This window comes from Vicugna pacos, unplaced genomic scaffold, assembly GCF_048564905.1.
Source record: "Vicugna pacos unplaced genomic scaffold, VicPac4 SAC-SAT, whole genome shotgun sequence".
NCBI classification, from domain to species: domain Eukaryota; kingdom Metazoa; phylum Chordata; class Mammalia; order Artiodactyla; family Camelidae; genus Vicugna; species Vicugna pacos.
In genome coordinates this window covers 9779725-9806526 of record NW_027328721.1, presented here as the reverse complement: position 1 = coordinate 9806526, position 26802 = coordinate 9779725, and positions in this window count along the sequence as shown.

The following is a 26802-nucleotide window of genomic DNA, read 5'->3' as shown; positions in this document are numbered from 1 at the left end:
GGACTTCCCCGAACAGGGAACACCTGTGACTGAAGAGAGCTTCGTGGAATTGTCTCTCAAGCTCCCCCACGCACTGACAATGATTCCGGAATCCTGAGCGTGGGGAGGTTCCACCAACGTTCTACAGCGCGTGGGTTCTAACGGAATGCCTAAGCTCGTCTCCCCTGAGGGTTTTCCTACTGTCTCTGTGCCAGGGAATGCTAGGGGTGATTGCAGGATATCCCAGTGTCAGAGGCTGCCTCCCCAAATTCAGGGAAGTTATTTCTCGGACTTCCACGAACATGGAACACCTGTGACTGACAAGAGCTGCGTGGAGTTGTCTTTCGTGCTCCCCCACGCTCTGCCAATCGTTTCGGAATCCTGAACGTGGGGAGGTTCCACCAACGGTCGGCAGCGCGTGGGTTCTAACGGAATGCCTAAGCTCGTCTCCTCTGAGGGTTTTCCTAATGTCTCTGTGCCAGGGAATGCTAGGGGGGTTGCAGGATATCCCAGTGACAGAGGCTGCCTCCCCAAGTTAAGGGAAGCTTTTTCTAGGACTTCCCCGAACAGGGAACACCTGTGACTGAAGACAGCTGCGTGGAGTTGCCTCTCGAGCTCCCCCACGCACTGACAATGGTTCCGGAATACTGAGGGTGGGGAGGTTCCACCAACGGTCGGAAGCGCGTGGGTTCTAACGGAATGCCTAAGCTCGTATCCCATAAGGGTTTTCCTAATGTCTCTATGCCAGGGAATGCTAGGGGTGATTGCAGGATATCCCAGTGTCAGAGTCTACCTCCACAAGGTCAGCGAAGTTATTTCTCGGACTTCCCCGAACAAGGAACAACTGTGACTGACGAGAGCTGCGTGGAGTTGTCTCTCGTGCTCCCCCACGCTCTGCCAATCGTTTCGGAATCCTGAACGTGGGGAGGTTCCACCAACGGTCGGCAGCGCGTGGGTTCTAACGGAATGCCTAAGCTCGTCTCCCATGAGGGTTTTCCTAATGTCTCTGTGCCAGGGAATGCTAGGGGGGTTGCAGGATATCCCAGAGACAGAGGCTGAATCCCCAAGGTAAGGGAAGCTTTTTCTAGGACTTCCCCGACCAGGGAACACCTGTGACAGAAGACAGCTGCGTGGAGTTGCCTCTCGAGCTCCCCCACGCACTGACATTGGTTCCAGGAATCCTGAGCGTGGGGAGGTTCCACCAACGGTCGGCAGCGCGTGGGTTCTAATGGAATGCCTAAGCTCGTATCCACTGAGGATTTTCCTAATATCTCTGTGCCACGGAATGCTAGGGGGGTTTGCAGGATATCCCAGTGACAGAGGCTGCCTCCCCAAGTTCAGAGAAGGTATTTCTCGGACTTCCCCGAACGGGGAACACCTGTGACTGGAGAGAGCTTCGTGGAATTGTCTCTCGAGCTCCCCCACGCACTGAAAATGGTTCCGGAATCCTGAGCGTGGGGAGATTCCACCAACGGTCTACAGCGCGTGGGTTCTAACGGAATGCCTAAGCTCGTCTCCCCTGAGGGTTTTCCTACTGTCTCTGTGCCAGGGAATGCTAGGGGTGATTGCAGGATATCCCAGTGTCAGAGGCTGCCTCCCCAAGTTCAGGGAAGTTATTTTTCGGACTTCCACGAACATGGAACACCTGTGACTGAAGAGAGCTACGTGGAGTTGTCTCTCGAGCTCCCCCACGCACTGACAATGTTTCCGGAATCATGAGCGTGGGGAGGTTCCACCGACGGTCGGCAGCGCGTGGGTTCTAACGGAATGCCTAAGCTCGTCTCCCCTGAGGGTTTTCCTAATGTCTCTGTGCCAGGGAATGCTAGGGGGGTTTGCAGGATATCCCAGTGACAGAGGCTGCCTCCCCAAGGTCAGGGAAGTTATTTGTCGGACTTCCCGAAATGGGAACACCTGTGACTGGAGAGAGCTGCGTGGAGATGTCTCTCGAGCTCCCCCACGCACTGACAATGGTTCCGGAATACTGAGTTTGGGGAGGTTCCACCAACGGTCGGAAGCGCATGGGTTGTAACGGAATGCCTAAGCTCGTATCCCATAAGGGTTTTCCTCATGTCTCTGTGCCAGGGAATGCTAGTTGTGATTGCAGGATATCCCAGTGTCAGAGGCTGTCTCCCCAAGGTCAGGGAAGGTATTTCTCGGACTTTCCCGAACAGGGAACACCTGTGACTGAAGAGAGCTGCGTGGAGTTGTCTCTCGAGCTCCCGCAGGCACTGACAATTGTTCCGGAATCCGGAGCCTGGGGAGGTTCCACCAAAGGTCGGCAGCGCTTGGGTTCTAACGGAATGCCTAAGCTCGGCTCCACTGAGGGTTTTCCTTATGTCTCTGTGCCAGGGAATGCTAGGGGAGTTTGCAGGATATCCCAGTGACAGAGGCTGCCTCCCCAAGGTCAGGGAAAGTTTTTCGTGGACTTCCCCGAACAGGGAACACCTGTGACTGAAGAGAGCTGCGTGGAGTTGTCTCTCGAGCTCCCCCACGCACTGACAATGGTTCCGGAATACTGAGCCTGGGGAGGTTCCACCAACGGTCGCCTGCGCTTGGGTTCTAACGGAATGCATAAGCTCGTCTCCCCTGAGTGTTTTCCTAATGTCTCTGTGCCAGGGAATGCTAGGGGGGTTTGCAGGATATCCCAGTGACAGAGGCTGCCTCCCCAAGGTCAGGGAAGCTATTTCTTGGACTTCCCCGAACAGGGAACACCTGTGACTGAAGAGAGCTGCGTGGAGTTGTCTCTCGTGCTCCCCCACGCACTGACAATGGTTCCAGAATCCTGAGCGTGGGGAGGTTCCACCAACAGTCGGCAGCACGTGGGTTCTAACGAAATGCCTAAGCTCGTCTCCCCTGAGTGTTTTCCTAATGTCTCTGTGCCAGGGAATGCTAGGGGGGTTTGCAAGATATCCCAGCGACAGAGGCTACATAACCAAGGTGAAAGAAATGATTTCTCAGACTTCCCCGTATAGGGAACACCTGTGACTGATGAGAGCTGCGTGGAGTTGTCTCTCGAGCTCCCCCACGCACTGACAATGATTCCGGAATCCTGAGCGTGGGGACGTTCCACCAACGTTTGGCAGCGCGTGGGTTCAAACGGAATGCCACAGCTCGTCTCCCCTGAAAGTTTTCCTAATGTCTCTGTGCCAGGGAATGCTAGGGGGGTTTGCAGGTTATCCCAGTGACAGAGACTGCCTCCCCAAGGTCAGGGAAAATTTTCGTGGACTTCCCCGAACAGGGAACACCTGTGACTGAAGAGAGCTGCGTGGAGTTGTCTCTCGAGCTCCCGCAGGCACTGACAATTGTTCCGGAATCCGGAGCCTGGGGAGGTTCCACCAAAGGTCGGCAGCGCTTGGGTTCTAACGGAATGCCTAAGCTCGTCTTCACTGAGGGTTTTCCTTATGTCTCTGTGCCAGGGAATGCTAGGGGGGTTTGCAGGATATCCCAGTGACAGAGGTTGCCTCCCCAAGGTCAGGGAAAATTTTTCGTGGACTTCCCCGAACAGGGAACACCTGTGAATGAAGAGAGCTGCGTGGAGTTGTCTCTCGAGCTTCCCCACGCACTGACAATGGTTCCGGAATCCTGAGCGTGGGGAGGTTCCACCAAAGGTGGGCAGCGCGTGGGTTCAAACGGAATGCCTACACTCGTCTCCCCTGAGGTTTTTTTAATGTCTATGTGCCAGGGAATGCTTCGGGGTTTTGCAGTATATCTCAGTGTCAGAGGCTGCCTCCCCAAGTTCAGAGAAGGTATTTCTCGGACTTCCCTGAACAGGGAACACCTGTGACTGAAGACAGCTGCGTGGAGTTGCCTCTCGAGCTCCCCCACGCACTGACATTGGTTCCAGGAATCCTGAGCGTGGGGAAGTTCCACCAACGGTCGGCAGCGCGTGGGTTTTAACGGAATGCCTAAGCTCGTCTCCACTGAGGATTTTCCTAATATCTCTGTGCCACGGAATGCTAGGGGTGTTTGCAGGATATCCCAGTGACAGAGGCTGCCTCCCCAAGTTCAGAGAAGGTATTTCTCGGACTTCCCCGAACAGGGAACACCTGTGACTGAAGAGAGCTTCGTGGAATTGTCTCTCAAGCTCCCCCACGCACTGACAATGATTCCGGAATCCTGAGCGTGGGGAGGTTCCACCAACGTTCTACAGCGCGTGGGTTCTAACGGAATGCCTAAGCTCGTCTCCCCTGAGGGTTTTCCTACTGTCTCTGTGCCAGGGAATGCTAGGGGTGATTGCAGGATATCCCAGTGTCAGAGGCTGCCTCCCCAAATTCAGGGAAGTTATTTCTCGGACTTCCACGAACATGGAACACCTGTGACTGACAAGAGCTGCGTGGAGTTGTCTTTCGTGCTCCCCCACGCTCTGCCAATCGTTTCGGAATCCTGAACGTGGGGAGGTTCCACCAACGGTCGGCAGCGCGTGGGTTCTAACGGAATGCCTAAGCTCGTCTCCTCTGAGGGTTTTCCTAATGTCTCTGTGCCAGGGAATGCTAGGGGGGTTGCAGGATATCCCAGTGACAGAGGCTGCCTCCCCAAGTTAAGGGAAGCTTTTTCTAGGACTTCCCCGAACAGGGAACACCTGTGACTGAAGACAGCTGCGTGGAGTTGCCTCTCGAGCTCCCCCACGCACTGACAATGGTTCCGGAATACTGAGGGTGGGGAGGTTCCACCAACGGTCGGAAGCGCGTGGGTTCTAACGGAATGCCTAAGCTCGTATCCCATAAGGGTTTTCCTAATGTCTCTATGCCAGGGAATGCTAGGGGTGATTGCAGGATATCCCAGTGTCAGAGTCTACCTCCACAAGGTCAGCGAAGTTATTTCTCGGACTTCCCCGAACAAGGAACAACTGTGACTGACGAGAGCTGCGTGGAGTTGTCTCTCGTGCTCCCCCACGCTCTGCCAATCGTTTCGGAATCCTGAACGTGGGGAGGTTCCACCAACGGTCGGCAGCGCGTGGGTTCTAACGGAATGCCTAAGCTCGTCTCCCATGAGGGTTTTCCTAATGTCTCTGTGCCAGGGAATGCTAGGGGGGTTGCAGGATATCCCAGAGACAGAGGCTGAATCCCCAAGGTAAGGGAAGCTTTTTCTAGGACTTCCCCGACCAGGGAACACCTGTGACAGAAGACAGCTGCGTGGAGTTGCCTCTCGAGCTCCCCCACGCACTGACATTGGTTCCAGGAATCCTGAGCGTGGGGAGGTTCCACCAACGGTCGGCAGCGCGTGGGTTCTAATGGAATGCCTAAGCTCGTATCCACTGAGGATTTTCCTAATATCTCTGTGCCACGGAATGCTAGGGGGGTTTGCAGGATATCCCAGTGACAGAGGCTGCCTCCCCAAGTTCAGAGAAGGTATTTCTCGGACTTCCCCGAACGGGGAACACCTGTGACTGGAGAGAGCTTCGTGGAATTGTCTCTCGAGCTCCCCCACGCACTGAAAATGGTTCCGGAATCCTGAGCGTGGGGAGATTCCACCAACGGTCTACAGCGCGTGGGTTCTAACGGAATGCCTAAGCTCGTCTCCCCTGAGGGTTTTCCTACTGTCTCTGTGCCAGGGAATGCTAGGGGTGATTGCAGGATATCCCAGTGTCAGAGGCTGCCTCCCCAAGTTCAGGGAAGTTATTTTTCGGACTTCCACGAACATGGAACACCTGTGACTGAAGAGAGCTACGTGGAGTTGTCTCTCGAGCTCCCCCACGCACTGACAATGTTTCCGGAATCATGAGCGTGGGGAGGTTCCACCGACGGTCGGCAGCGCGTGGGTTCTAACGGAATGCCTAAGCTCGTCTCCCCTGAGGGTTTTCCTAATGTCTCTGTGCCAGGGAATGCTAGGGGGGTTTGCAGGATATCCCAGTGACAGAGGCTGCCTCCCCAAGGTCAGGGAAATTATTTGTCGGACTTCCCGAAATGGGAACACCTGTGACTGGAGAGAGCTGCGTGGAGATGTCTCTCGAGCTCCCCCACGCACTGACAATGGTTCCGGAATACTGAGGGTGGGGAGGTTCCACCAACGGTCGGAAGCGCGTGGGTTCTAACGGAATGCCTAAGCTCGTATCCCATAAGGGTTTTCCTAATGTCTCTATGCCAGGGAATGCTAGGGGTGATTGCAGGATATCCCAGTGTCAGAGGCTACCTCCACAAGGTCAGCGAAGTTATTTCTCGGACTTCCCCGAACAAGGAACAACTGTGACTGACGAGAGCTGCGTGGAGTTGTCTCTCGTGCTCCCCCACGCTCTGCCAATCTTTTCGGAATCCTTAACGTGGGGAGGTTCCACCAACGGTCGGCAGCGCGTGGGTTCTAACGGAATGCCTAAGCTCGTCTCCCATGAGGGTTTTCCTAATGTCTCTGTGCCAGGGAATGCTAGGGGGGTTGCAGGATATCACAGTGACAGAGGCTGCCTCCCCAAGGTAAGGGAAGCTTTTTCTAGGACTTCCCCGAACAGGGAACACCTGTGACTAAAGACAGCTGCGTGGAGTTGCCTCTCGAGCTCCCCCACGCACTGACATTGGTTCCAGGAATCCTGAGCGTGGGGAGGTTCCACCAACGGTCGGCAGCGCGTGGGTTCTAACAGAATGCCTAAGCTCGTCTCCAGTGAGGATTTTCCTAATATCTCTGTGCCACGGAATGCTAGGGGGGTTTGCAGAATATTCCAGTGACAGAGGCTGCCTCCCCAAGTTCAGAGAAGGTATTTCTCGGACTTCCCCGAAAAGGGAACACCTGTGACTGAAGAGAGCTTCGTGGAATTGTCTCTCGAGCTCCCCCACGCACTGACAATGGTTCCGGAATCCTGAGCGTGGGGAGGTACCACCAACGGTCTACAGCGCATGGCTTCTAACGGAATGCCTAAGCTCGTCTCCCCTGGGGGTTTTCCTACTGTCTCTGTGCCAGGGAATGCTAGGGGTGATTGCAGGATATCCCAGTGGCAGAGGCTGCCTCCCGAAGTTCAGGGAAGTTATTTCTCGGACTTCCACGAACATGGAACACCTGTGACTGAAGAGAGCTACGTGGAGTTGTCTCTCGAGCTCCCCAACGCACTGACAATGGTTCCGGAATCATGAGCGTGGGGAGGTTCCACCAACGGTCGGCAGCGCGTGGGTTCTAACGGAATGCCTAAGCTCGTCTCCCCTGAGGGTTTTCCTAATGTCTCTGTGCCAGGGAATGCTAGGGGGGTTTGCAGGTTATCCCAGTGACAGAGGCTGCCTCCCCAAGGTCAGGGAAGTTATTTGTCGGACTTCCCGAACAGGGAACACCTGTGACTGAAGAGAGATGCGTGGAGTTGTCTCTCGAGCTCCCCCACGCACTGACAATTGTTCCGGAATACTGAGGGTGGGGAGGTTCCACCAACGGTCGGAAGCGCGTGGGTGCTAACGGAATGCCTAAGCTCGTATCCCATAAGGGTTTTCCTAATGTCTCTATGCCAGGGAATGCTAGGGGTGATTGCAGGATATCCCAGTGTCAGATGCTGCCTCCAGAAGGTCAGCGAAGATATTTCTCTGACTTCCCCGCACAAGGAACAACTGTGACGGACGAGAGCTGCGTGGAGTTGTCTCTCGAGCTCCCCCAAGCACTGACAATGTTTCCGGAATCCTGAGCGTGGGGAGGTTCCACCAACGTTCGGCAGCACGTGGGTTCTATCGGAATGCCTAAACTTGTCTCCCCTGAGCATTTTCCTAATGTCTCTGTGCCAGGGAATGCTAGGGGGTTTTAGAAGATATCCCAGCGACAGAGGCTACCTAACCAAGGTCAAGGAAATGATTTCTCAGACTTCCCCGAATAGGGAACACCTGTGACTGATGAGAGCTGCGTGGAGTTGTCTCTCGAGGTCCCCCACGTACTGACAATGATTCCGGAATCCTGAGCGTGGGGACGTTCCACCAACGTTTGACAGCGCGTGGGTTCAAACGGAATGCTTCAGTTCGTCTCCCCTGAGGGTTTTCCTAATGTCTCTGTGCCAGGGAATGCTAGGGGGGTTTGCAGGATATCCCAGTGACAGAGGCTGCCTCCCCAAGGACCGGGAAGCTATTTCGTGGACTTCCCCGAACAGGGAACACCTGTGACTGAAGAGAGCTGTGAGGAGTAGTCTCTCGAACTCCCCCAGTCACTGAAAATGGTTCCGGAATCCTGAGCGTGGGGAGGTTCCACCAAATGTCGGCAGCGCGTGGGTTCAAACGGAATGCCTAAACTCGTATCCCCTGAGGTTTTTCTTAATGTCTCTGTGCCAGGGAATGCTTGGGGGTTTTGCAGTATATCCCAGTGACAGAGGCTGCCTCCCCAAGTTCAGAGAAAGTATTTCTCTGACTTCCCTGAACAGGGAACACCTGTGACTGAAGAGAGCTGCGTGGAGTTGTCTCTCGAGCTCCCGCAAGCACTGACAATGGTTCCGGAATCCTGACCGTGGGAGGTTCCATCAACGGTCGGCAGCGCGTGGGTTCTATCGGAATGCCTAAACTTGTCTCCACTGAGCATTTTCCTAATGTCTGTGTGCCAGGGAATGCTAGGGGGGTTTGCAAGATATCCCAGCGACAGAGGCTACCTAACCAAGGTCAAGGAAATGATTTCTCAGACTTCCCCGAATAGGGAACACCTGTGACTAATGAGAGCTGCGTGGAGTTGTCTCTCGAGGTCCCCCACGTACTGACAATGGTTCCGGAATCCTAAGCGTGGGGAGGTTCCACCAAAGGTCGGCAGCGCGTGGGTTCTAACGGAATGCCTAAGCTCGTCTCCCCTGAGTGTTTTCCTAATGTCTCTGTGCCAGGGAATGCTAGGGGTGATTGCAGGATATCCCAGTGTCAGAGGCTGCCTCCCCAAGGTCAGGGAAGGTATTTGTCGGACTTCCGCGAACAGGGAACACCTGTGACTGAAGAGAGCTGCGTGGAGTTTTCTCTCGAGCTCCCCCACACACTGACAATGGTTCCGGAATCCTGAACGTGGGGAGGTTCCACCAACGGTCGGCAGCGCGTTGGTTCTAACGGAATGCCTAAGCTCGTCACTCCTGAGGGTTTTCCTAATGTCTCTGTGCCAGGGAATGCTAGGGGGTTTGCAGGATATCCCAGTGACAGAGGCTGCCTCCCCAAGGTAAGGGAAGCTTTTTCTAGGACTTCACCGAACAGGGAACACCTGTGACTGAAGAGAGCTGCGTGGAGTTGCCTCTCGAGCTCCCCCACGCACTGACAATGGTTCTAGGAATCCTGAGCGTGGGGAGGTTCCACCAACGGTCGGCAGCGCGTGGGTTCTAACGGAATGCCTAAGCTCGTCTCCACTGAGGATTTTCCTAATATCTCTGTGCCACGGAATACTAGAGGTGTTTGCAGGACATCCCAGTGAAAGAGGCTGCCTCCCCAAGTTCAGAGAAGGTGTGTCTCGGTCTTCCCCGAACAGGGAACACCTGTGACTGAAGAGAGCTTCGTGGAATTGTCTCTCGAGCTCCCCCACGCACTGACAATGGTTCCGGAATCCTGAGCGTGGGGAGGTTCCACCAACGGTCGACAGCGCGTGGGTTCTAACGGAATGCCTAAGCTCGTCTCCCCTGAGGGTTTTCCTAATGTCTCTGTGCCATGGAATGCTAGGGGGGTTTGCAGGATATCCCAGTGACAGAGGCTGCCTCCCCAAGGTAAGGGAAGTGATTTCTCGGACTTCCCCGAACAGGGAACTCCTGTAACTGAAGAGAGCTGCGTGGAGGTGTCTCTCGAGCTCCCCCACGCACTGACAATGGTTCCGGAATCCTGAGCGTGGGGAGGTTCCACCAACGGTCGGCAGCGCGTGGGTTCTGACGGAATGCCTAAGCTCGTCTCCCCTGAGGGTTTTCTAATGTCTCTGTGCCAGGCAATGCTAGGGGCGTTTGCAGAATATCCCAGTGACAGAGGCTGCCTCCCCAAGTTCAGGGAAGTGATTTCTCGGACTTCCCCAAACAGGGAACTCCTGTAACTGAAGCGTGCTGCTTGGAGGGGTCTCTCGAGCTCCCCCACGCACTGACAATTGTTCCGGAATCCTGAGCATTGGGATGTTCAACCAACGTTATGCAGCGCGTGGGTTCGAACGGAATGCTTTAGCTAGTCTCCCATGAGGGTTTTCCTAATGTCACTGTGCCAGGGAATGCTAGGGGGCTTTGCAGTATATCCCAGTGACAGAGGCTGCCTCCCTTAGGTCAGGGAAGTTATTTCTCTGACTTCCCCGAACAGGGAACACCTGTGACTGAAGAGAACTCAGTGGAGTTGTCTCTCGTGCTCACCCGAGCAATGACAATTGTTCCGGAATCCTGAGCGTGGGGAGGTTCCACCAACGGTCGGCAGCGCGTGGGTTCTAACGGAATGCTTAAGCTCGTCTACCCTGAGGGTTTTCCTAATTTCTCTGTGCCAGGGAACGCTAGGGGTGTTTGCAGGATATACCAGTGACAGAGGCTGCCTCCCCAAGGTAAGGGAAGATATTTCTCGGACTTCCCCGAACAGGGAACACCTGTGACTGAAGAGAGCTGTGTGGAATTGTCTCTCGTGATCCCCCACGCACTGAAAATAGTTCCGGAATCCTGAGCGTGGGGAGGTTCCACCAAATGTCGACAGCGCTTGGGTTCAAACGGAATGCCTAATCACGTCTCCCATGAGGGTTTTCCTAATGTCTCTGTGCCAGGAAATGCTAGGGGTAATTGCAGGATATCCCATTGTCAGAGGCTGCCTCCACAAAGTCAGGGAAGGTATTTCTCGGACTACCCCAAACACGGAACACATGTGACTGAAGAGAGCTGCATGGTTTCCCTAATGTCTCTTTGCCAGGGTATGCTAGGTGTGATTGCAGGATATCCAATTGTCAGAGGCTGCCTCCCTAAGGTCAGGGAAGGTATTTCTCGGACTTCCCCAAACAGGGAACACCTGTCACTGAAGAGAGGTCTGCAGAGTTGTCTCTCGAGCTCCCCCACGCACTGACAGTGTTTCCGGAATCTTGAGCGTGGGGAGGTTCCACCAACGGTCGGCAGCGCGTGGGTTCTAACGGAATGCCTATGCTCGTCTCCCCTGAGTGTTTTCCTAATATCTCTGTGCCAGGGAATGCTAGGGGGGTTTGCAGGATATCCCAGTTACAGAAGCTGCCTCCCCAAGTTTAGGGAAACTATTTCTCGGACTTCCCCGAACAGGGAACACCTGTGACTGAAGAGAGGTGCATGGAGTTGTCTCTCGAGCTCCCCCACGCACTGACAATGGTTCCGGATTCCTGAGCATGGGGAGGTTCCACCAACGGTCGGCAGCGCGTGGGTTCTAACGGAATGCCTAAGCTCGTCTCCCCTGAGGCTTTTCCTAATATCTCTGTGCCAGGGAATGCTAGGGGTGTTTGCAGGATATCCCAGTGACAGTGGTTGCCTTCCCAAGGTCATGGAATGTATTTCTCGGACGTCCCCGTACAGGGAACACCTTTTATTGAAGAGAGCTGCGTGGAGTTGTCTCTCGAGCTCCCCCACGCACTGACAATTGTTCCGGAATCCTGAGCCAGGGAATGTTCCACCATCGGTCGGCAGCACGTGGGTTCTAACGGAATGCCTAAGCTCGTCTCCCCTGAGGGTTTTCCTAATGTCTCTCTGCCAGGGAATTCTAAGGAGGTTTGCCGGGTATCCCAGTGTCAGAGGCTGCCACCCCAAGGTCAGGGAAGGTATTTCTCGGACATCCCCGAAAAGGGAACACCTGTCACTGAAGAGAGCTGTGTGGAGTTGTCTCTCGAGCTCCCCCACGCACTAACAATGGTTCCGGAATCCTGAGCGTTCGGAGGTTCCACCAAAGGTCGGAAGCGCGTGAGTTCTAACGGAATGCCTAAGCTCGTCTCCCCTGAGGATTTTCCTAATTTCTCTCTGCCAGGGAATGCTAGGGTGGTATGCAGGATATCCCAGTGACAGAGGCTGCCTCCCCAAAGTGAGAGAAGCTATTTCTCGGACTTCCCCGAACAGGGAACACCTGTGACTAAAGAGAGCTGCGTGGAGTTGTCTCTCGAGCTCCCCCACGCACTGACAATGGTTCCGGAATCTTGAGCGTGGGGAGGTTCCACCAACGGTCGGCAGCGCGTGGGTTCTAATGTAATGCCTAAGCTCGTCTCCCCTGAAGATTTTCCTAATGTCTCTTTGCTAGGGAATGCTAGGGGGGTTTGCAGGATATCCCAGTGACAGAAGCTGCCTCCCCAAGTTCAGGGAAACTATTTCTCGGACTTCCCCGAACAGGGAACACCTGTGACTGAAGAGAGCTGCGTGGAGTTGTCTCTCGAGCTCCCCCACGCACTGACAATGGTTCCGGAATCCTGAGCGTGGGGAGGTTCCACCAACGGTCGGCAGCGCGTGGGTTCTAACGGAATGCCTAAGCTCGTCTCCCCTGAGGGTTTTCCTAATGTCTCTGTGCCAGGGAATGCTAGGGGGGTTTGCAGGATATCCCAGTGACAGTGGCTGCCTCCCCAAGGTCATGGAATGTATTTCTCGGACTTTCCCGTACAGGGAACACCTGTGACTGAAGAGAGCTGCGTGGAGTTGTCTCTCGAGCTCCACCACGCACTGACAATGGTTCCTGAATCCTGAGCGTGGTGAGGTTCCACCAACGGTCGGCAGCAAGTGGGTTCTAACGGAATGCCAAAGCTCGTCTCCCCTGAGGTTTTTCCTAATGTCTCTGTGCCAGGGAATGCTAGGGGGATTTGCAGGGTATCCCAGTGACAGAGGCTGCATCCCCAAGATCAGGGAAGTGATTTCTCGCACTTCCCCAAACAGGGAACTCCTGTAACTGAAGAGAGCTGCGTGGAGGTGTCTCTCGAGCTCCCCCACGCACTGACAATGGTTCCGGAATCCTGAGCGTGGGGGGTTCCACCAATGGTCGGCAGCACGTGGGTTCAAACGGAATGCCTAAGCTCATATACCCTGAGGATTTTCCTACTGTCTCTCTGCCAGGGAATGCTAGGGGGCTTTGCAGTATATCCCAGTGACAGAGGCTGCCTCCCTTAGGTCAGGGAAGGTATTTCTCTGACTTCCCCGAACAGGGAACACCTGTGACTGAAGAGAGCTGCGTGGAGTTGTCTCTCGATCTCCCCCAAGCACTGACAATTGTTCCGGAATCCTGAGCGTGGGGAGGTTCCACCAACGGTCGGCAGCGCGTGGGTTCTAACGGTTTGCCTAAGCACGTCTCCCCTGAGGGTTTTCCTAATGTCTCTGTGCCAGGGAAAGCTAGGTGTGTTTGTAGGATATCCCAGTGTCAGAGGCTGCCTCCACAATGTCAGGGAAGTTATTTCTCGGACTACCACGAACAGGGAACTCCTGTGACTGAAGAGAGCTGAGTGGTGTCCCTAATGTCTCTTTGCCAGGGTATGCTAGGTGTGATTGCAGGATATCCCAAGGTCAGAGGCTGCCTCCCCAAGGTCAGGAAAGGTATTCCTCGGACTTCCCCGAACACGGAACTCCTGTAACTTAAGAGAGATTCGTGGAGTTGTCTCTCGAGCTTCCCCACGCACTGACAATGGTTCCGGAATACTGAGCGTGGGGAGGTTCCACCAACGGTCGGCAGCGCGTGGGTTCTAACGGAATGCCTAAGCTCGTCTCCCCTGAGGTTTTTCCAAATGTCTCTTTGTCAGGGAATGCTAGGGGTGTTTGCAGGATATCCCAGTGACAGAGGCTGCCTCCCCAAGGTCAGGGAAGGTATTTCTCGGACTTCCCCGAACAGGGAACACCTGTGACTGAAGAGAGCTGCGTGAAGTTGTCTCTCGAGCTCCCACACGCATTGACAATTGTTCCGGAATCCTGAGCGTGGGGAAGTTCCACCAACGGTCGGCAGCGCGTGGGTTCAAACGGAATGCCTAAGCTCATCTACCCTGAGGATTTTCCAACTCTCTCTGTGCCAGGGAATGCTAGGGGGGTTTGCAGGATATCCCAGTGACAGAGGCTGCCTCCCCAAGGTCATGGAATGTATTTCTCGGACTTCCCCGAATAGGGAACACCTGTGACTGAAGAGAGCTGCGTGGAGTTGTCTCTCGAGCTCCCCCACGCACTGACAATGGTTCCAGACTCCTGAGCGTGGGGAGGTTCCACCAACGGTCGGCAGCGCATGGGTTCTAACGGAATGACTATGCTCTTCTCCCCTGAGGGTTTTCCTAATGTCTCTGGGCCAGGGAAACCTAGGGGGGTTTGCAGGATATCCCAGTGACAGAGGCTGCCTCCCCAAGGTCAGGGAAAGTATTTCTCGGACTTCCCCGAACAGGGAACAACTGTGACTGAAGATAGCTGCGTGGAGTTGCCTCTCGAGCTCCAACACGCACTGACAATTGTTCCGGAATCCTGAGTGTGGGGAGGTTCCAACAACGGTCGGCAGCACGTGGGTTCTAACGGAATGCCTAAGCTCGTCTCCCCTGAGGGTTTTCCTAATGTCTCTATGCCAGGGAATGCTAGGGGTGTTTGCAGGATATCCCAGTGACAGAGGCTGCCTCCCCAAGGTCAGGGAAGGTATTTCTCGGACTTCCCCGAACAGGGAACTCCTGTGATTGAAGAGAGCTCCATGGAGTTGTCTCTCGAGCTCCCTCAAGCACTGACAATGGTTCCGGAATCCTGAGTGTGGGGAGGATCCACCAATGGTCGGCAGCACGTGGGTTCAAACGGCATGCCTAAGCTCATATACCCTGAGGATTTTCCTACTGTCTCTGTGCCAGGGAATGCTAGGGGGTTTTGCAGGATATCCCAGTGACAGAGGCTGCCTCCCCAAGTTCAGTGAAGGTTTTTCTCAGTCTTCCCCGAACAGGGAACACCTGTGACTGAAGAGAGCTGCGTGGAGTTGTCTCTCGAGCTCCCCCACGCACTGACAGTTGTTCCGGAATCCTGAGCGTGGGGAGGTTCCACCAACGGTCGGCAGCGCGTGGGTTCTAACAGAAGGCCTAAGCTCGTCTCCCCTGAGGGTTTTCCTAATGTCTCTGTGCCAGGGAATGCTAGGGGGGTTTGCAGGATATCCCAGTGACAGAGGCTGCCTCCCCAAGGTCAGGGAAGGTATTTCTCGGACTTCCCCGAACAGGGAACACCTGTGACTGAAGAGAGCTGCGTGAAGTTCTCTCTCGAGCTCCCACACGCATTGACAATTGTTCCGGAATCCTGAGCGTGGGGAGGTTCCACCAACGGTCGGCAGCGCGTGGGTTCAAACGGAATGCCTAAGCTCTTCTACCCTGAGGATTTTCCAACTCTCTCTGTGCCAGGGAATGCTAGGGGGGTTTGCAGGATATCCCAGTGACAGAGGCTGCCTCCCCAAGATCAGGGAAGCTATTTCTCGGACTTCCCCGAACAGGGAACACCTGTGACTGAAGAGAGCTGCTTGGAGTTGTCTCTCGAGCTCCCCCACGCACTGACAATTGTTATGGTATACTGAGCGTGGGGAGGTTCCACCAACGGTCGGCAGCGCGTGGGTTCTTACGGAATGCCTAAGCTCATCTCCCCTGAGGGTTTTCCTAATGCCTCTGTGCCAGGGAATGCTAGGGGGGTTTTCAGGTTATCCAAGTGACAGAGGCTGCCTCACCAAGGTCAGGGAAGCTCTTTCACGGACTTCCCCGAACAGGGAACACCTCTGACTGAAGAGAGCTGCGTGGAGTTGTCTCTCGACATCCCCCACGCACTGACAATGGTTCCGGAATGCTGAGCGTGGGGAGGTTCCACCAACGGTCACTAGCGCGTGGGTTCTAACGGAATACCTAAGCTCGTCCCCCATGATGGTTTTCCTAATATCTCTGTGCCAGGGAATGCTAGGGTTGATTGCAGGATATCCCAGTGTCAGAGGCTGCCTGCACAAGGTCAGCGAAGTTATTTCTCGGACTTCCCCGAACAAAGACAACTGTGACTGAAGAGAGCTGCGTGGAGTTGTCTCTCGTGCTCCCCCACGCTCTGACAATCGTTACGGAATCCTGAGAGGGCGGAGGTTCCTCAAACTGTCGGCAACGCGTTGGCTCAAACGGAATTCCTAATCTCGTCTTCCCTGAGGGTTTTCCTAATTTCTTTGTGCCAGGGAATGCTAGGGGTGATTACAGGATATCCCAGTGTCACAGGCTGCCTCCCCAAGGTCAGGGAAGTTATTTCTCGGACTTCCCCGAACAGGGAACAACTGTGACTGAAGAGAGCTGCGTGGAGTTGCCTCTCGAGCTCCCCCACGCACTGACAATGGTTCCGGAATCCTTAGCGTGGGGAGGTTCCACCAACGGTCGACAGCGCGTGGGTTCTAACGGAATGCCTAAGCTCGTCTCCCCTGAGGTTTTCCCTAATGTCTCTGTGCCAGGGAATGCTAGGGGGATTTGCAGGATATCCCAGTGACAGAGGCTGCCTCCCCAAGTCAGGGAAGCTATTTCTTGGACTTCCCTGAACAGGGAACACCTGTGACTGAAGAGAGCTGCGTGGAATTGTCTCTCGAGCTCCCCCACGCACTGACAATGGTTCCGGAATCCTTAGCGTGGGGAGGTTCCACCAACGGTCGACAGCGCATGGGTTCTTACGGAATGCTTAAGCTCGTCTCCCCTGAGGGTTTTCCTAATGTCTCTCTGCCAGGGAATGCTAGGAGGGTTTGCAGGATATCCCAGTGACAGAGACTGCCTCCCCAAGGTCAGGGAAGGTATTTCTCGGACTTCCCCGAACAGGGAACACCTGTGACTGAAGAGAGCTGCGAGAAGTTGCCTCTCGAACTCCCACACGCATTGACAATTGTTCCGGAATCCTGAGCGTGGGGAGGTTCCACCAACGGTCGGCAGCACTTGGGTTCTAACGGAATACCTAAGCTCGCCTCCCCTGAGAGTTTTCCTAATGTCTCTGTGTCAGGGAATGCTAGGGGGGGTTGCAGGATATCCCTGTGACAGAGGCTGCTTCCCCAAGGTCAGGAAAGATATTTGTCGGACTTCCCCGTACAGGATTCACCTGTGACTGAAGAGAGCTGCGTGGAGTTGTCTCTCGACCTCCCCCACGCACTGACAATGTTTCCGGAATGCTGAGCGTGGGGAGGTTCCACCAACGGTCGCTAGCGCGTGGGTTCTAACGGAATACAAAAGCTCGTCCCCCATGATGGTTTTCCTAATGTCTCTGTGCCAGGGAATGCTAGGGTTGATTTCAGGATATCCCAGTGTCAGAGGCTGCCTGCACAAGGTCAGCGAAGTTATTTCTCGGACTTCCCCGAACAAGGACAACTGTGACTGAAGAGAGCTGCGTGGAGTTGTCTCTCGTGCTCCCCCACGCTCTGACAATCGTTACGGAATCCTGAGAGGGCGGAGGTTCCTCAAACTGTCGGCAACGCGTTGGCTCTAACGGAATTCCTAAGCTCGTCTCCCCTGAGGTTTTTCCTAATGTCTCTGTGCCAGGGAATGCTAGGGGGAATTGCAGGATATCCCAGTGACAGAGGCTGCCTCCCCAAGGTTAGGGAAGCTATTTCTCGGACTTCCCCGAACAGGGAACACATGTGACTGAAGAGAGCTGCGTGGAGTTGTCTCTCGAGATCCCCCACGCACTGACAATGGTTCCGGAATCCTGAGCGTGGGGAGGTTCCACCAACGGTCGGCAGCGCGTGGGTTCTAACGGAATGCCTAAGCTCGTCTCCCCTGAGGGTTTTCCTAATGTCTCTGTGCCAGGGAATGCTAGGGGGGTTTGCATGATATCCCAGTGACAGAGGCTGCCTCCCCAAGGTCAGGGAAGCTATTTCTCGGACTTCCCCGAACAGGGAACACCTGTGACTGAAGAGAGCTGCGTGGAATTGTCTCTCGAGCTCCCCCACGCACTGAGAATGGTTCCGGAATCCTTAGCGTGGGGAGGTTCCACCAACGGTCGACAGCGCATGGGTTCTTACGGAATGCTTTAGCTCGTCTCCCCTGAGGGTTTTCCTAATGTCTCTGTGCCAGGGAATGCTAGGGGTGTTTGCAGCATATCCCAGTGACAGAGACTGCCTCCCCAAGGTCAGGGAAGGTATTTCTCGGACTTCCCCAAACAGGGAACCCCTGTGACCGAAGAGAGCTTCGTGGAGTTATCTCTCGAGCTCCCCCACGCACTGACAATGTTTCCGAAATCCTGAGCGTGGGGAGGTTCCACCAACGGTCGGCAGCGCGTGGGTTCTAACGGAATGCCTAAGCTCATCTCCCCTTAGGGTTTTCCTAATGTCTCTCTGCCAGGGAATGATAGGGGGGTTTGCAGGATATCCCTGTGACAGAGGCTGCCTCCCCAAGGTCAGGGAAGTTATTTCTCGGACTTCACCGAACAGGGAACACCTGTGACTGAAGAGAGCTCCGTGGAGTTCTCTCTCGAGCTCCCCCATGCAATGACAATGGTTCCGGAATCCTCAGCGTGGGGAAGTTCCACCAACAGTCGGCAGCGCGTGGGTTCAAACGGAATGCCTAAGCATATCTACCCTGAGGATTATCCTTCTGTCTCTGGGCCAGGGAATGCTAGGGTGGTTTGCAGGATATCCCAGTGACAGAGGCTGCCTACCCAAGGTCAGGGAAGGTATTTCTCTGACTTCCCCGAGCAGGGAACACCTGTGACTGAAGGGAGCTGCGTGGAGTTGTCTCTCGAGCTCCCCCAAGCACTGACAATTGTTCCGGAATCCTGAGCGTGGGGAGGTTCCACCAACGGTCGGCAGCGCGTGGGTTCTAACGGATTGCCTAAGCTCGTCTCCCCTGAGGGTTTTCCTAATGTCTCTGTGCCACGGAATGCTAGGGCGGTTTGCAGGGTATCAAAGTGACAGAGGCTGCCTCCGCAACGTCAGGGAATGTATTTGTCGGACTTCCCCGTACAGGGATCACCTGTGAATGAAGAGAGCTGCGTGGAGTTGTCTCTCGAGCTCCCCCACGCACTGAAAATTGTTCCGGAATACTGAGCGTGGAGAGGTTCCACCAACGGTCGGCAGTGCGTGGGTTCTAACGGAATGCCTAATCTTGTCTCCCATGAGGGTTTTCCCAATGTCTCTGTGCCAGGAAATGCTTGGGGTAATTGCAGGATATCCCAGTGTCAGAGGCTGCTTCCACAAGGTCAGCGAAGGTATTTCTCGGACTTCCCCAATCAAGGACAACTGTGATTGAAGAGAGCTGCGTGGAGTTGTCTCTCGTGCTCCCCCACGCTCTGACAATCATTACGGAATCCTGAGAGTGGGGAGGTTCCACCAACGGTCGGCAACGCGTTGGTTATAACGGAATGTCTAAGCTCGTGTTCCCTGAGGATTTTCCTAATGTCTTTGTGCCAGGGAATGCTAGGAGTGATTGCAGGATATCCCACTGTCAGAGGCTGCCTCCCCAAGGTCAGGGAAGGTATTTCTCGCACTTCCCCAACAGGGAACACCTGTGGCTGAAGAGAGCTGCGTCGAGTTGTCTCTCGAGCTCCCCCACGCACTGACAATGGTTCCGGAATCCTGAGCATGGGGAGGTTCCACCAACGGTCGGCATTGCGTGGGTTCTAACGGAATGCCTAAGCTCCTCTCCCCTGAGGGTTTTCCTAATGTCTCTGTGCCAGGGAATGCTAGGGGGGTTTGCAGGATATCCCAGTGTCAGAGGCTGACTCCCCAAGTTCAGTGAAGGTTTTTCTCAGTCTTCCCCGAACAGGGAACACCTGTGACTGAAGAGAGCTGCGTGGAGTTGTCTCTCGAGCTCCCCCGAGCACTGACAATGGTTCCGGAATCCTGAGCGTGGGGAGGTTCCACCAACGGTCGGCAGCGCGTGGGTTCTAACAGAAGGCCTAAGCTCGTCTCCCCTGAGGGTTTTCCTAATGTCTCTGTGCCAGGGAATGCTAGGGGGGCTGGCAGGATATCCCAGTGACAGAGGCTGCCTCCCCACGGTCAGGGAAGGTATTTCTCGGACTTCCCCGAACAGGGAACACTTGTGACTGAAGAGAGCTGCGTGAAATTGTCTCTCGAGCTCCCACACGCATTGACAATTGTTCTGGAATCCTGAGCGTGGGGAGGTTCCACCAACGGTCGGCAGCGCGTGGGTTCAAACGGAGTGCCTAAGCTCATCTACCCTGAGGATTTTCCAACTCTCTCTGTGCCAGGGAATGCTAGGGGGGTTTGCAGGATATCCCAGTGACAGAGGCTGCCTCCCCAAGGTCATGGAAAGTATTTCTCGGACTTCCCCGAATAGGGAACACCTGTGACTGAAGAGAGCTGCGTGGAGTTGTCTCTCGAGATCCCCCACGCACTGACAATGGTTCCAGACTCCTGAGCGTGGGGAGGTTCCACCAACGGTCGGCAGCGCATGGGTTCTAACGGAATGAATATGCTCTTCTCCCCTGAGGGTTTTCCGAATGTCTCTGGGCCACGGAAACCTAGGGGGGTTTGCAGGATATCCCAGTGACAGAGGCTGCCTCCCCAAGGTCACGGAAGGTATTTCTCGGACTTCCCCGAACAGGGAACACCTGTGACTGAAGAGAGCTGCGTGGAGTTGTCTCTCGATCTCCCCCAAGCACTGACAATGGTTCCGGAATCCTGAGCGTGGGGAGGTTCCACCAACGGTCGGCAGCGCGTGGGTTCTAACGGATTGCCTAAGCACGTCTCCCCTGAGGGTTTTCCTAATGTCTCTGTGCCAGGGAAACCTAGGTGTGTTTGTAGGATATCCCAGTGTCAGAGGGTGCCTCCACAAGGTCAGGGAAGTTATTTCTCGGACTACCCCGAACAGGGAACTCCTGTGACTGAAGAGAGCTGCGTGGTGTCCCTAATGTCTCTTTGCCAGGGTATGCTAGGTGTGATTGCAGGATATCCCAAGGTCAGAGGCTGCCTCCCCAAGGTCACGTAAGGTATTCCTAGGACTTCCCCGAACACGGAACTCCTGTAACTTAAGAGAGATTCGTGGAGTTGTCTCTCGAGCTTCCCCACGCACTGACAATGATTCCGGAATACTGAGCGTGGGGAGGTTCCACCAACGGTCGGCAGCACGTGGGTTCTAACGGAATGCCTAAGCTCTTCTCCCCTGAGGGTTTTCCTAATGTCTCTATGCCAGGGAATGCTAGGGAGGTTTGCAGGATATCCCAGTGACAGAGGCTGCCTCCCCAAGTTCAGGGAAGGTTTTTCACGGACTTCCCCGAACAGGGAACACCTGTGACTGAAGAGAGCTGCGTGGAGTTGTCTCTCGAGCTCCCCCACGCACTGACAATGTTTCCGGAATCCTGAGCGTGGGGAGGTTCCACCAACGGTCGGCAGCACGTGGGTTCTAACGGAATGCCTAAGCTCGTCTCCCCTGAGGGTTTTCCAAATGTCTCTTTGTCAGGGAATGCTAGGGGTGTTTGCAGGATATCCCAGTGACAGAGACTGCCTCCCGAAGGTCAGGGAAGGTATTTCTCGGACTTCCCCGAACAGGGAACTCCTGTGATTGAAGAGAGCTCCATGGAGTTGTCTCTCGAGCTCCCTCAAGCACTGACAATGGTTCCGGAATCCTGAGTGTCGGGAGGTTCCACCAATGGTCGGCAGCACGTGGGTTCAAACGGAATGCCTAAGTTCATATACCCTGAGGATTTTTCTACTGTCTCTGTGCCAGGGAATGCTAGGGGGTTTTGCAGGATATCCCAGTGACAGAGGCTGCCTCCCCAAGTTCAGTGAAGGTTTTTCTCAGTCTTCCCCGGACAGGGAACACCTGTGACTGAAGAGAGCTGCGTGGAGTTGTCTCTCGAGCTCCCCCACGCACTGACAATGGTTCCGGAATCCTGAGCGTGGGGAGGTTCCACCAACGGTCGGCAGCGCGTGGGTTCTAACAGAAGGCCTAAGCTCGTCTCCCCTGAGGGTTTTCCTAATGTCTCTGTGCCAGGGAATGCTAGGGGGGCTGGCAGGATATCCCAGTGACAGAGGCTGCCTCTCCAAGGTCAGGGAAGGTATTTCTCGGACTTCCCCGAATAGGGAACACCTGTGACTGAAGAGAGCTGCGTGGAGTTGTCTCTCGAGCTCCCCCACGCACTGACAATGGTTCCAGACTCCTGAGCGTGGGGAGGTTCCACCAACGGTCGGCAGCGCATAGGTTCTAACGGAATGACTATGCTCTTCTCCCCTGAGGGTTTTCCTAATGTCTCTGGGCCAGGGAAACCTAGGGGGGTTTGCAGGATATCCCAGTGACAGAGGCTGCCTCCCCAAGTTCAGGGAAGGTTTTTCTCAGTCTTCCCCGAACAGGGAACACCTGTGACTGAAGAGAGCTGCGTGGAGTTGTCTCTCGAGCTCCCCCACGCACTGACAATGGTTCCGGAATCCTGAGCGTGGGGAGGTTCCACCAACGGTCGGCAGCGCGTGGGTTCTAACAGAAGGCCTAAGCTCGTCTCCCCTGAGGGTTTTCCTAATGTCTCTGTGCCAGGGAATGCTAGGGGGGTTTGCAGGATATCCCAGTGACAGAGGCTGCCTCCCCAAGGTCAGGGAAGCTATTTCTCGGACTTCCCCGAATAGGGAACACCTGTGACTGAAGAGAGCTGCGTGGAGTTGTCTCTCGAGATCCCCCACGCACTGACAATGGTTCCAGACTCCTGAGCGTGGGGAGGTTCCACCAACGGTCGGCAGCGCATAGGTTCTAACGGAATGACTATGCTCTTCTCCCCTGAGGGTTTTCCTAATGTCTCTGGGCCAGGGAAACCTAGGGGTGTTTGCAGGATATCCCAGTGACAGAGGCTGCCTCCCCAAGGTCAGGGAAGGTATTTCTCGGACTTCCCCGAACAGGGAACACCTGTGACTGAAGAGAGCTGCGTGAAGTTGTCTCTCGTGCTCCCACACGCATTGACAATTTTTCCGGAATCCTGAGCGTGGGGAGGTTCCACCAACGGTCGGCAGCACGTGGGTTCTAACGGAATACCTAAGCTCGTCTCCCCTGAGAGTTTTCCTAATGTCTCTCAGCCAGGGAATGATAGGGGGGTTTGCAGGATATCCCAGTGACAGAGGCTGCCTACCCAAGGTCAGGGAAGGTATTTCTCTGACTTCCCCGAGCAGGGAACACCTGTGACTGAAGGGAGCTGCGTGGAGTTGTCTCTCGAGCTCCCCCAAGCACTGACAATTGTTCCGGAATCCTGAGCGTGGGGAGGTTCCACCAACGGTCGGCAGCGCGTGGGTTCTAACGGAATGCCTAATCTTGTCTCCCATGAGGGTTTTCCCAATGTCTCTGTGCCAGGAAATGCTTGGGGTAATTGCACGATATCCCAGTGTCAGAGGCTGCCTCCACAAGGTCAGCGAAGGTATTTCTCGGACTTCCCCAATCAAGGACAACTGTGATTGAAGAGAGCTGCGTGGAGTTGTCTCTCGTGCTCCCCCACGCTCTGACAATCATTACGGAATCCTGAGAGTGGGGAGGTTCCACCAACGGTCGGCAACGCGTTGGTTATAACGGAATGTCTAAGCTCGTGTTCCCTGAGGATTTTCCTAATGTCTTTGTGCCAGGGAATGCTAGGAGTGATTGCAGGATATCCCACTGTCAGAGGCTGCCTCCCCAAGGTCAGGGAAGGTATTTCTCGCACTTCCCCAACAGGGAACACCTGTGGCTGAAGAGAGCTGCGTCGAGATGTCTCTCGAGCTCCCCCACGCACTGACAATGGTTCCGGAATCCTGAGCATGGGGAGGTTCCACCAACGGTCGGCAGCGCGTGGGTTCTAACGGAATGCCTAAGCTCCTCTCCCCTGAGGGTTTTCCTAATGTCTCTGTGCCAGGGAATGCTAGGGGGGTTTGCAGGATATCCCAGTGACAGAGGCTGACTCCCCAAGTTCAGTGAAGGTTTTTCTCAGTCTTCCCCGAACAGGGAACACCTGTGACTGAAGAGAGCTGCGTGGAGTTGTCTCTCGAGCTCCCCCGAGCACTGACAATGGTTCCGGAATCCTGAGCGTGGGGAGGTTCCACCAACGGTCGGCAGCGCGTGGGTTCTAACAGAAGGCCTAAGCTCGTCTCCCCTGAGGGTTTTCCTAATGTCTCTGTGCCAGGGAATTCTAGGGGGGCTGGCAGGATATCCCAGTGACAGAGGCTGCCTCCCCAAGGTCAGGGAAGGTATTTCTCGGACTTCCCCGAACAGGGAACACCTGTGACTGAAGAGAGCTGCGTGAAATTGTCTCTCGAGCTCCCACACGCATTGACAATTGTTCCGGAATCCTGAGCGTGGGGAGGTTCCACCAACGGTCGGCAGCGCGTGGGTTCAAACGGAGTGCCTAAGCTCATCTACCCTGAGGATTTTCCAACTCTCTCTGTGCCAGGGAATGCTAGGGGGGTTTGCAGGATATCCCAGTGACAGAGGCTGCCTCCCCAAGGTCATGGAATGTATTTCTCGGACTTCCCCGAATAGGGAACACCTGTGACTGAAGAGAGCTGCGTGGAGTTGTCTCTCGAGATCCCCCACGCGCTGACAATGGTTCCAGACTCCTGAGCGTGGGGAGGTTCCACCAACGGTCAGCAGCGCATGGGTTCTAACGGAATGAATATGCTCTTCTCCCCTGAGGGTTTTCCGAATGTCTCTGGGCCACGGAAACCTAGGGGGGTTTGCAGGATATCCCAGTGACAGAGGCTGCCTCCCCAAGGTCAGGGAAGGTATTTCTCGGACTTCCCCGAACAGGGAACACCTGTGACTGAAGAGAGCTGCGTGGAGTTGTCTCTCGATCTCCCCCAAGCACTGACAATTGTTCCGGAATCCTGAGCGTGGGGAGGTTCCACCAACGGTCGGCAGCGCGTGGGTTCTAACGGATTGCCTAAGCACGTCTCCCCTGAGGGTTTTCCTAATGTCTCTGTGCCAGGGAAACCTAGGTGTGTTTGTAGGATATCCCAGTGTCAGAGGGTGCCTCCACAAGGTCAGGGAAGTTATTTCTCAGACTACCCCGAACAGGGAACTCCTGTGACTGAAGAGAGCTGCGTGGTGTCCCTAACGTCTCTTTGCCAGGGTATGCTAGGTGTGATTGTAGGATATCCCAAGGTCAGAGGCTGCCTCCCCAAGGTCAGGTAAGGTATTCCTAGGACTTCCCCGAACACGGAACTCCTGTAACTTAAGAGAGATTCGTGGAGTTGTCTCTCGAGCTTCCCCACGCACTGACAATGATTCCGGAATACTGAGCGTGGGGAGGTTCCACCAACGGTCGGCAGCGCGTGGGTTCTAACGGAATGCCTAAGCTCTTCTCCCCTGAGGGTTTTCCTAATGTCTCTATGCCAGGGAATGCTAGGGAGGTTTGCAGGATATCCCAGTGACAGAGGCTGCCTCCCCAAGTTCAGGGAAGGTTTTTCACGGACTTCCCCGAACAGGGAACACCTGTGACTGAAGAGAGCTGCGTGGAGTTGTCTCTCGAGCTCCCCCACGCACTGACAATGTTTCCGGAATCCTGAGCGTGGGGAGGTTCCACCAACGGTCGGCAGCACGTGGGTTCTAACGGAATGCCTAAGCTCGTCTCCCCTGAGGGTTTTCCAAATGTCTCTTTGTCAGGGAATGCTAGGGGTGTTTGCAGGATATCCCAGTGACAGAGACTGCCTCCCGAAGGTCAGGGAAGGTATTTCTCGGACTTCCCCGAACAGGGAACTCCTGTGATTGAAGAGAGCTCCATGGAGTTGTCTCTCGAGCTCCCTCAAGCACTGACAATGGTTCCGGAATCCTGAGTGTCGGGAGGTTCCACCAATGGTCGGCAGCACGTGGGTTCAAACGGAATGCCTAAGCTCATATACCCTGAGGATTTTCCTACTGTCTCTGTGCCAGGGAATGCTAGGGTTGATTACAGGATATCCCAGTGTCAGACGCTGCCTCCACAAGGTCAGCGAAATTATTTCTCGAACTTCCCCGAACAAGGACAACTGTGACTGAAGAGAGCTGCGTGGAGTTGTCTCTCGTGCTCCCCCACGCTCTGACAATCGTTACGGAATCGTGAGAGGGGGGAGGTTCCAAAAACTGTCGGCAACGCGTTGGCTCTAACGGAATGCCTAATCTCGTCTTCCCGGGGGGTTTTCCTAAATTCTTTCTGCCAGGGAATGCTAGGGGTGATTGCAGGATATCCCAGTGTCAGAGGCTGCCTCCCCAAGGTCAGGGAAGGTGTTTCTCGGACTTCCCCGAACAGGGAACACCTGTGACTGAGGAGAGCTGCGTGGAGTTGTCTCTCGACCTCCCCCACGCACTGCCAATGGTTCCAGGAATCCTGAGCGTGGGGAGGTTCCACCAACGGTCGGCAGCGCGTGGGTTCTAACGGAATGCCTAAGCTTGTCTCTCCTGAGGCTTTTCCTAATGTCTCTGTGCCAGGGAATGCTAGGGGGGTTTGCAGGTTATCCCTGTTACAGAGGCTGCCTCCCCAACGTCAGGGAAGTTATTTCTCGGACTTCCCCGATCAGGGAACACCTGTGACTGAAGAGAGCTGCGTGGAGTTGTCTCTCGAGCTCCTCCACGCACTGACAATGGTTCCTGAATACTGAGCGTAGGGAGATTCCACCAACGGTCGGAAGCGCGTGGGTTCTAACGGAATGCCTAAGCTCGTCCCCCGTGAGGGTTTTCCTAATGTCTCTGTGTCAGGGAATGCTAGGGTTGATTGCAGGATATCCCAGTGTCAGAGGCTGCCTCCACAAGGTCAGCGAAATTATTTCTCGGACTTCCCCGAACAAGGACAACTGTGACTGAAGGGAGCTGCCTGGAGTTGTCTCTCATGCTCCCCCACGCTCGGACAATCGTTACGGAATCCTGAGAGGGGGGAGGTTCCAAAAACTGTCGGCAACGCGTTGGCTCTAACGGAATGCCTAAGCACATCTACCCTGAGGATTTTCCTCCTGTCTCTGTTCCAGGGAATGCAAGGGGTCTTTGTAGGATATCCCAGTGACAAAGGCTGCCTCCACAAGGTCAGGGAAGATATTTCTCGGACTTCCCCGAACAGGGAACACCTGTGACTGAAGAGAGCTGCGTGGTTTTCCTAATGTCTCTGTGCCAGGGAATGGTAGG